A 12,065-nucleotide genomic window follows, 5' to 3' on the forward strand; every position below is an offset into this window, starting at 1 on the left:
ACAGAGGAGCATCAGTCTGGGTAAACAGAAAAGACTTGATTTTTGCTTTTTCATCTTAATTTCTTTATAATCAGTATGATTGTTTAAAGCAAAATCTATTACTATCTTGTGTGGTTTGTAACATATCCATGTGTAACATATTTACTAACTCTATGATAAAGGATTGGGAGATGTTAATCTGGACTTTATACAGTTGTACGTATTCTACATTTTACATGAAGCCTTAATGTGCGTGAACTATGACAAATTAGGGATATATATATATATATATATTGCAATCCGGAGAACAACCAGCAACATGAATAATGTACAGCTAAAAAGCCAATAAGAAAAATAAAATGTAATTCTAAAAAGGATTTAAGACAAATCAAGAAAAGGGAACAGAGGAGCAAAATACAGAAAAGACAAATAGAAAACAATAAAAAGACACATCTAATTACAAACATATTAATAAATAAACTAAAGGTCTAAACACTTCAATTAAATATCTGACTATACAGATAGAATGGATTTTAAAAAATGATCCAAACATATGCTATCCGGAAAAGTTGCACTTTAAATATAAAGGCAGAAGTGGATTGAAAGTGAATTGATTAAAAAAAAAAAGAGAGAGGTACCATGAAAACAGAGATATAAGAAGGCCGGAGTAGCTATATTAAAATAAGGGTTTTTTTTTTTTTCAGAATAATTCTGTATTTATTATTATGTAGCTATAAATTGTGTTCTTACAATCTGATATTACAATATACAAGGGATGTGCTGTGCTATAAACAAGATGCTTTAAGATTAAACTGAGCTAGAATTTAGTAGAGGAAAGAAATAACAAAGAAAAATCAGAAATAAATAAAAGAGACCATAATAAACAAATAGAACTTTGAAAATAATGTCCAGTTTTCCCCCAAAAATAAAATAAAATTGGCAATGCTTTCACTGCATTAACTAAGAAAAATAAAAAGAAGACTCAAAAACCAAGATGAGAAATGGAAGAGAAAACAATACAACAGACAACCACAGAAATACATAGTGTGATAACAGATTACTATAAACAATTATATACTAACAATCAGATTTCAGGAAAAAAACCCACTCCAGATAATTCTTAAAACTGCACAAATTACCAAGATTGAATCATGCATCTTGAATCCAAGAAATAGGAAATCTTAGACCAATAACAAGAATGAAAGTTGAATTAGGAATCAAAAATCTCCCAGCACAAAAAAACCCAAGACCACATGGTTTCATTGGTGGATTCCACCCAAACACTTAAAAAAAATAATTGATGACAATTTTTATCAAAATCTTACAAATAATGGAATAGAAGGAACACTTTCAAAATTAAAATAAGATTTTAAAAAGACTTAAAGATAGAAATATCACCAGAGACAAAGAGGGACATTACATAATGATAAATCAGCCAATTCATCAGAAACACATAAGAGTAGTAAGTGTTTATGGGCCTAATACCAAAATTTCCAAATACTGTAAACACAAATTATAATTTCTCAGTCATAGTTGGAGATTTTAATACTCCTCTCTCAAAAATTAAAAGAAAACACTAGACAAAATGAAGAAACATATAGAAGATTTTTATAAGACTATCAATCATCTTGACTTAATTAATATTTATAGATTTCTATAACTGATATTTGAAAGAATATAAGAGACTCATCCTTTCAAATGTAATATGGTATAGTACATTTGCCAAGGTGGAGATATATCCAACCACAAAAAAACAAGTTCTAATCAGATTTTCAAAATAAAGAAATCATACCAAGTATGACAATTAATTTAGAAACCAATTGGAATGAAATAGCTAGAAAAACCCCACATATTTGGAAATTAAACATCTTAATAAATATTTCATGAATTAAAGAAAACCAGCACAGGGGAGTTAGAAAATATTTGAACTAAATGATAATGGAAATGTAATATACCAAAATTTGTGGTTTGCAGCTAAAACTGCTTAGAGAGAAATTTATCACTTCTAATACTTTTTTTAAAGAAAAGACAAGATTTAAAAATCAAAGATCTGCATTTCAATCTTATGAAATTAAGAAAGGAAGCAAATAATCAGAAGGAAGGAAATCATAAAGAGCAGAAATCGATGAAATATAAATTAAACAAACAGAAGAAAAAGTTCTCTTTGAAAAGATTAATACAATTTATAGAACTCCAGGCAAAAGACACAAGACGCAAATTGCCAATATCATAAAAATGGGACATGATTTCATATCCTACAAATACTAAAGATGTAAAACAAAACTACAATGAGATATCACTTCACGCCTGTTAAAACGGTTACCATCAAAGTAGTCAAGAGATGGGGCGCCTGGGTGGCACAGCGGTTAAGCGTCTGCCTTCGGCTCAGGGCGTGATCCCGGCGTTGTGGGATCGAGCCCCACGTCAGGCTCCTCCGCTATGAGCCTGCTTCTTCCTCTCCCACTCCCCCTGCTTGTGTTCCCTCTCTCGCTGGCTGTCTCTATCTCTGTCTAATAAATAAATTAAAAAAATCTTTAAAAAAAAAAAGTAGTCAAGAGATGGTAAGTGTTGGTGAGGTTGTAGAGAAAAGAAAACTCTTGGGTGCTATTGGTGGGAATGGAAATCAGTGTAACCACTATGGAAAACAGTAGGGAAGTTTCTAAAAAAAAATTAAAAATAGAACTACAATATGACCGAATAATCCCCTTCTGGGTATATATCGAAAAAGAAACAAAACCACTGTCTCAAAAAGCTATCTTACCCCCATGTTCATTGCAGCATTGTTTACAATAGCCAAGACATGGAAACAACCTAAGCGTCCACTGATGGATGGACAGACAAAGGAAATATGATGTGTATATATACATTCATTTGATGGACATCAGGATTGTTTCAAATTTTAGGCATGTAATATATCATTTGGTCTTGTTTTTCTGTTTTTTAAAACTTGCCTAACAATCTCTGCTTTTTAAATTTGTGCTTATTTATATTTAATGTAACAATGATATGGTTTCTTTTAAAGGTTTTGTTTGCTGTTTTCTATTTATCCTATCCGTTCTGTTCCTTTTTCCTCTTTTTCTGCCTTCTCTTGTATAGGCTATGTTTATTCCATTTTTTTTCTCTTCTGGCTTATTATATATTTCTTCATTTTATTTATTTTATGATTGCTCTAAAATTTACAATATGCACTTGTGCATATTGTGCATGACTTTAACATATATATTATATAAAAATACACACACAATGGAATATTATTTGGCCACAAAAAGAAGAAATCCTGCTATTTGTGATGATAACGTGGATGGATCTCAAAGATATTATACCACGTGAAGTAAGTCAGAGAAAGATACTGTATGATCTGTCTTATATGTGGAATCTAAAAAACCCAAATTCATAGAAACAAAGAAAAAAATGGTAGTTGCCAGATGTGGGAGGTAAGGGTGGGGTGGGAGAAATGTGGGAAGGTGATCAAAACTTACAAACTTCCAATTATAAGATGAATAAGTTCTGGAAATGCAATGTACAACAGAGTAACTACAGTTAACAATGTTGTATCATATATTTGAAAGATGCTAAGAGTGTAGATCTTAAAAGTTCCCATCACACACACACTCACGCACACACGCACACATGCACTGTAACTATGTAAGGTAATGATGTTAACTAAACTTACTGTGATAATTATTTTGCAATATATACTTACATCAAATCATTGTGTTGTACATCTTAAACTAATACAGTGCTATAGGTCAATTATACCTTAATAAACCTGGAAAACATTTTAAATAAATAAATAAATAAAATTAGTCATACCTTAAAAGATTGTAAGACAATGTTATGCACAACTTTTGCCATGAAGTATGACAATTTAGATGAAATTTAAAAAAATTCTTAAGGGTGCATGTGGGTGGCTCAGTCAGTTAGGCACCTGACTCGGTCTCAGCTCAGGTCACGATCTCAGGGTCCTGGGATCAAACCCCACATTGGGCTCCATGCTCACCAAGGAGCCTAACTGAGATTCTCTCCCTCTCTTTCTGTCCCTCCCCCTGCTGGTGCACATGCTCTCTCTTTCAAATAAATAAGTAAATCTTTAAAAAAAATTCTTAAGAAACACAAATTACCACATCTGATCCAAAAAGAAATTGAGAATTTAAATATCTCTAAATTAGTTACAGAAACTGAATTCAAAATTAAGAACTTTTGCACAAAGAAAACTCTAGACCCAGAGTTCTTCACTAGTGATTCTCATTAAATGTTTAAGGAACAAATAAGACTATCCTAGACAAATTCTTTTAGAAAACAGAGGGAAACATTCAACAGTTAACAACGCTAGCATTATCCTGACACTAAAAGACATCACAAGAGAAGAAATCACCTTGATATCCCATGTGAACAGAAACTCTAAATTCTTTAACACAATTTTACCAAATTAAATCCAGCAATATGTAAAAAGGATCATACTTTATGACCAAATGGGGTTGGACATTTGAAAATAAATAAATGTATTTCACTGTTAACAGAGTAAAGACAAAAAAAATCTGATTATTTTAATTGATGCAGAAAAAGCACTTCATAAAATTTCAATAGGTATTATGAAAAAGTAGTTTTCCTAAATGCAATTTAAGACCATCTGCGAATACTTATGGATCACATCTTACTCAGTATTGAAAAGCAGAAAGCTTTCTCTTAAGATAAAAAGAAGGCAAGGATGCCTGACTGCTTTCACTGTGTCTATTCAACATTTCACCGGAGTCTTCATCAAGGTAGTAAGCAAGAAAAAGTAATAAAGAGCATATACATTGGAAAGGAAGAAATAAGGTCTTTTCTCTATATATAATGATTGTATACATAGAAAATTCTAAAGAATCTACAAAAAGTTACTAGAACTGATAAGTGAATCTGGTAAGATTGCAAGATACAAGTTCAATAAACTAAATCTATCGTATTTCTTTTTTTATTTAAATTCACTTAGCTAACATATGGTACACCATTGATGTGATGGTCAATGATTCATTAGTTGCATATAACACTAAAAATGAACAATTGAGTTTAAAAAATATTTCATTTATAATTTGCATAAGAATAATTGGGGATAAATTTATTAAAAGATGAGTAAGATCTCTACACTCAAAACTACACAACCTTGCTAAAAGAAATAAAAAGAGACCTAAATAAAAGGAGAGATAACATATTCATGGAGTAGGAGATTCAATATTGTTAAGATGGCAATTCTCCCTAAATTGATTATACATTCAATGCAGTACCAAAGTCCCAATAAGCTTGTTTGAAGAAATTAATAATCTGCTTCTAAAATTTACAAGGAGAAGCAAAGGTATAGAAGAGCAATAATAATTTTGAAAATGAAGAACGAAGTTGGAGGACTTACACTACCCAATTTCAAATTTTACTATAAATCTATAGTATTCAAGACAGTATGGTAATGGTATAAAGATAGACAATTAGATCAACAGAACAAATAGACCCGCACTTACATGATCAATTGTTTTTCAATAAAGGTGCCAAGGGAATTCAGTGTGAGAAAGATTGTTTCTTAAACAAAATGTGCTAAAACAATTGTATGTATATCTCTGTAGATTTTTTAAAAATTAACCTTGACCCTTGTCCCAAATTATAAACAAAAATGAATTCAAAATGGATCACAGACCTTAATAAAACAGCAATAAAACTCAGAGAGGAACCCATAGAAGAAAATATTTGTGACATTGAGCTAATCAAAGCTTTCTTAAGTAAGTCACAGAAAGTACTGATTATATAACATAGCGCTGATAAAATGGACTTCAGCGAAATTAAAACTGAATGCCCTTAGAAAGACACAATAAGAGAAATTAAAAGGCAAGCTGTAGTTGGAGAGAAAATATTTGCAAAGCATATGTCTATCAAAGGGCTTGTGTCAAGAATCTATGAAGAATTCTTATGGTCCCATAGTAAGGAAACACAACGAAAAATTTGGCAAAAGATTTGAACAAATTCTTCACATAGGAGATACACAGATGGCAAGAAGCATATGAAAACATACTCGACATCTTTAGTAGTCAGGGGAATGCGAATTAAAACCACGCTGATATCTTTCCACATGCCCTTTAGAATAGCTAAAATTAAAGAGACTGGCAATACCAAGTGCTGGTGAGAAGTGTGGAACCACTGGCACTCTCCTACAGTTTTAGCTGAACCACAAAATGTCCCAGTACCCTTGGAAAACAGTAAGGCAGCGTCCTTTCTTTACACATATATTTATCATCTGATTCAGCAACCCCAATGCCAGGTATTGAAGTGAGAAATTTAAGTTATGTCCCCGTAGAGACTTTATATGAACATTACAGCAGCATTAGGCATAAAAGTGGAAACAACTGAATTCCAATTGGTGAGTCCATACTGTGAAATACTCAGCACTATCATGGAACACAGTATTAATATACATAGCATGAATGAGCTGAAAACACCCTGTTAAGGGAAATAAGTCAAGCCCAAAAGTTATATATAGTATGATTTTTTTTATATTAAATTCTAGAAAAGACAGAATTCTAGTGTCAGAAAGAAAAACAGTGATTTCTGAACCAGAAACTGAAGGAAGACATTAACTGCAAAGAGGCATGAGGGACTCTTTGGGGGTGATAGACAGAGTGTATATTTTGATTCTGGTGGTGATTATGTGATTATACGGAATTGCCAGAACTTACCAACCTGTGCAATTAAAATGGGCACATTTATTTTATGTAAATTACACGTCAGTAAAGCCAGAATGGGGTGGGGAACCTCAAACGGAATTACATTAAAAACATATCATATCAAAATTTGTGGGAGGGAGCTAAAGAAAGTACTTAGGGGGAAATGTAAAGCTTTAAAGACCCACATAATAAAAAAGATTTTAAGTCAATAATCCAAATTTTTGTCTTGAAATACTAGAAAAAGAGCAAATTGAGTCTCAAGAAGAAAGGAAATATTAAAGAGTGTAAGTACATAAAACAGAAAACAATACAGAAAACTTTAGAAGTCCAAAGTTGGTTCCTTGAAAAGATTTCTTAAAATTAATAAAGTCCAAGCAAGACTGATAAAAGAAAAGACAACTAACCAAGACTGAATGAAAGAGGGGATATTACTGAGATCCATCAGTCATTACAAGGGTCATAAGAGAATACTGTAAACAACTTTATGTCCATATATTTAACATCTTAGATAAAATGGGCAAATTCCTTTTAAACAAGCTAGCTGGGTGAAACAGGGAGAGATCATCCTGCAGAAGGAGCAGCTCATGCACAGATGAGAGCAAGACCCTTTCTGGAATGGCATATAATTTCGTTCAACAGGCAGGTCGAGGGTAAAGGAATGAAAAGTGGGGCTGGGAGTTCAGTGGGGGTTCACTCACATGCTTGGTCCTGTAAGCTTGGTTAAGGTTTTTGAATTTTATCCTGAGGCAAGGGCAGGGCATTCAAGGATTTTAAGCTCCTTAAGCAAAGGGACCTTAACATATTTGTGTTTTGGAAAGATCTGGGTAGCACGATTAGGGAGAAAGGAGGAGGCAGGCTGCTGTTGCAATACTGGCAAAACAGAATGAGTGCCCGAAATTAAGAGAGCTACAGCTAAGAAAGAGGAGAGCAATTAGAGCTCCGAGTTGGCATACAGATCCACCGTCCAAGTAGTCTCTTACTTTCCCCTTGCTGGCGTAGAAGTTGTAAGGGGCATCAGTGGGTCCCAGGCTTGGACCCACATAGCTGGTGGTGCTTCCTGAGAGGAAGAATCAGAGGAGCAGGGCTGCGCAATGCTCCTTCCTTCCGTTGGGGAGAACCTAAAGCACGTGCACTCCCTCTGCTCCTAACAAGCACGTGACACTCAGCAGGTATCCACATTGTTTTGTCACGTGACATTTTGTCGTGCTTCAACAGGAGTCTTCTAAACTCTTGTCTAGTTCTTTGGCCACACCATTATTCACCCAGTAATAACTCTGACAGGAGTTTGCAAATTAAGGTCAGAGGCCAGATGAAATTCATAGATTCTCTAACCAAAACCATCTTCAATGACCAAATGAAGTCATTTGCTTCTTGGGAAAGGAGCAAGAAAATATGCATGCACAAAAGCCCTGCCCCTTTCTTCTTTTTTTCTTTCTTTCCCTTTCTTTTTCTTTTCTTTTCTTTCTCTCTCTTTTTTTTAAGATTTTATTTATTTACTTGAACGAAAAGGAGAGCGAGAGCAGGAGCAGTGGGGAAGGGCAGAGGGAGAAGCAGACTCCTGGAATGAACAGGCAGCCCAACATGGGCTCAATCCCAGGAAATGGAATCATGACCTGAGGCGAAGACAGATGCTTAAGCAAGTGAGCCACCCAGGCGCCTCTGTTCTTTTCTTTTCCTTTTTTAAAGATTTTATTTATTTATTTGTCAGAGAGAGCAAGGGAGCACAAGCAGGGGGAGCGGCAGGCAGAGGGCCAAGCAGCAAGGAGCCCACAGAGCAAGGAGCCCAATGTGGAACTCGATCCCAGGGCCCTGGATCATGACCTGAGCTGAAGGCAGACGCTTGACTGACTGAGCCACCCAGGTGCCCCACCTTTTCTTTTCTTTAATTTTCTTTTCTTTTTTTTCTTTTCTTTCCTTTCCCTTTTCGTTATCATTTCCCTTTTCCTTTCCTTTTTGGTTTTCATCTCTTTTCTTCCCTTTCCTTCCTCCAACCCTCCATTTCTCCTTCCCACCCCTTCTCTTTCTCTGTTAATCTGGGAGAAAATTTTCTCCAAACTGGAACTCTTTCGACTGATTGGCTTTAGCACAAACATTATGCACTCTAAAATCTGGAGTCAGATAGACATGTGATACTGAGTTTGACATTTCCATGGGGAGTTCCATCAAATATCCCCTTCTTACCACCTCCTGCTCTTTGCATGACCCCTGGTTTAACTCCTGCAGGATGGATTACATTCTCTCCCCCAGCTGGTATGCCTTTCCACCTCATGGAAAGGAGTTTAAAAATAATTGTAAGCTTATTAGAGATGGCAGGATCCGGGTGAGAGGGAGGATACTGGATGAGGGAGGGTGGATCCAGGAGATGAGAGAAGGCACATGTTTCCACTTACGAGCCAGGACTTTAAAACTGTGCCAAACAAAGCTGCTGATGGACCAACGTAGAGTAAGCACGTGAGCACAGATCACCGCATTTGACTTTGACAAAACACTTTGGCTGAAGCAATAAAACGATTTTAAGGTCACCTCTGTGGGGACTTTCAATCATTGCTCCATTGCAATCAACACATGATATACAAGGCTGATGAAAAGAACAATGTACTGGGAAGCCGGCCATGAACTCAAATTATGGGTTTTCCATTGACTTGTTATAAGAATTAAAAGGACTTGACCTTCAATGTCCTGACCTCTCAAAAAATAAAACAATACCTGGTACCTCACAAGATTTTATGAGAATATACTGAAATCTACCTTGCGGAAAATTCCCTAATATAAATCATTTTATTATTACCATTATTCTTGAGAAACAATTTTTGGACAGAGAGTATTTAATTTTAGAAAAGCAAGGCACAAGAAAAGTTAATTTGTGGCACGAAAATTCTTCTGTATAAAATGCTGATCTCCTCCTAAAATCTGACATCAGATAGCGAGCATCTTAATACTCAAGTGGAGACCATGACTATGACAAAATCTTCCTGCACACATAATTTTTGGTTTGGATTTTGTGGAGTAACCATCACGTGGAGTATCAGTTAATGGAGTAAAAGCTGGAACTATGAAAATAGATCCTAGTGTTTTAAAAATATCACAAAAGTCATTTTGGCAGTGGAATGAACTTGGCACTTATGGTGGTAGTAGACCTTCACTGTAATGGAATTATATCCAGCATTTAAAATTTTTACCTTCTGGGGGGAATTCGTTTTTGTTTTCATAGCATATATTCAGTTGCTGAAAACAATATTACCTCATTTCATTTCAGCTTCTGCAACTCCTGAGCAAAAATCAAGATGCATATGTAAATTTATGTAAATCAAGATACAAAAGGTCATTGGGAATCAAGACCCCTTTATGCTTCCATCACCAGATTGGAGCTCTAGCTACATTCTGGTAGTGAATTTGGACAACTTTCAAGTTTCAGCTTTTAATAATGAAGGCTATTAAAGTAAACAAACCCAAAACCTCTGAATAAATGCCGCACATCCTAGAACATGGCCTCCAGGCAGGCAAATCTGGTTCACTGGGGATAATGATTTGATCAATGCTAAGTGAACAATTACAGTCCATATAACAAGACTCTGAACATAATCGTATTCAAATGTTAACGGAGTAAAAATTAAAACATTCCCTTCCAATAACGATGCCTAGATCTCAGAAACATCTTAGAAATAAATAGCCAGGGTTTCATTTCTTTAAAATCCATATGCAGAGATGTAGGTTATGTTTTCCATAGGACATAGCGACCTACTTAATGTTCAACTCGCTAGAGAGATTAGCGTCTAACTTGGCAATTAAAATGCAGACACACAAGCACACACACAAAGAAAGTACTGCAGCTGCTGCCCTTTGTCACTTAGTCAGCTAGCTGGAGCAGAAGACGGTTAACTGCACACCGCTCTGCCGGACTGAATCGGGCTTTCTGTAGGAAATAGCACAGTTATGATCTTTACCGTGAAGAGCTCAAAGGCGAGGAAACCAATTGTCGTCTACTTCATCTTGCCATCTACCAATCAGCATTTCTCATCCAATAAGATAACCATGGCTATGGTAGGGACAAAGATAGTCAGTTTTACTCCATCTCTTGTTATGGGAAAACTTAGTTTAACCACATGAAAACAGACAAAGCAGCACAGGAACAAAGCCTGGAGAAAAGAACATGGAAAAGGAAAAACAGTTGGTGTTGCGGTAATGGGGCTGAGAGTGAATTTCATTTTTGTACTTTCTGTTGTTGTTTTTGATGTTTTCTTTAAATTCCTGATAGAGTACCAAGTGCTTATGAACCTAGACCATACTCATGGAGAATTTTTCGTGATGGGAGCATAAACGAGTCTTGTTTAATTTTGTACCAGCTGTGAAAGAAATGTTAACACAAATTACAGATAAAAAAGAAGTTGTGTTTGGGGAGTAGGTGGTTAGCATAATCTGAGAACAATTTATTTTTGAGCGTTACCTTCATCCATTTCTATAAAAGCCTCATGGTAGGAACACACAATCTAAATTCTTTGCTTCAGCAGATTTCTCAGGACGGAAGGAGACAGTTATGTTTTAATCATGAGATCACATTATTCTAAGTACTTTAAAATGATATACTTGATTTTCTTTAAGATCTTCTATAATTGAGGGTTATTTTAATAGTTCGGTAACTTGCCTTACCAATTCTGGGCTCTCCCTCTCTTCATTCCTATTGCCTCCCAAAGTAGCATTACTAGATACATCTTCTTGAATCTCCTTCCTCAAGAATGTTCTCCTGCTGANCACTTGGGTGACACCCCAATGCCGGCTGAACACTTTTGATAATTGTCCCCCCCGCCAACAAGGCTTTCTACAATTTTTTCCTGTACAAGCTATACGAACTTCTCTTCTAGATTTCCAACAAAAAAAGTTCAATTTCTGCTACTTGAAAACCCTTCTCACAACTCTCAACTTACCTAAAAACTATCTTGTCTTCCAGTTTAATTTCTGTACTGCCCAACACGAGTCTTCCCTGAGAATCACAACCCAAATTGATAGTTCTTATTTCTGATTTTCATGAAAATTTATACACTTTCATTACCACATAAGCATGATTTATTTAAAAACACCTAGTGTGTATTTTCTTATTATTTTTTATCAGATCAATATTCCTTAAAACATCTTTTTATTAGATTTATTTTGTATCTTTTTAACAGCTATTATATACCCAAGAATTGTTAAATTGTAATAATGTGGCCTAAGGTAGACACACAGTGAATGCTCTTTGAATGAATGGAGGTGGAGAATACAATACCGGGCTAGGAAGCAAGATCCTGGCTCCAACTTTGCTCTACATTAACCAGAATGATGCTGGCCAAGTCAGTTACTATTTTTGGTCCTCCTTTTTTTCATCTACAAAAGGAGCCAGGTAAAATGATCTTTTTTCAGGCCTGT

Source organism: Ursus maritimus, unplaced genomic scaffold, assembly GCF_017311325.1.
Source record: "Ursus maritimus isolate PB19 unplaced genomic scaffold, ASM1731132v1 scaffold_13, whole genome shotgun sequence".
NCBI lineage: Eukaryota > Metazoa > Chordata > Mammalia > Carnivora > Ursidae > Ursus > Ursus maritimus.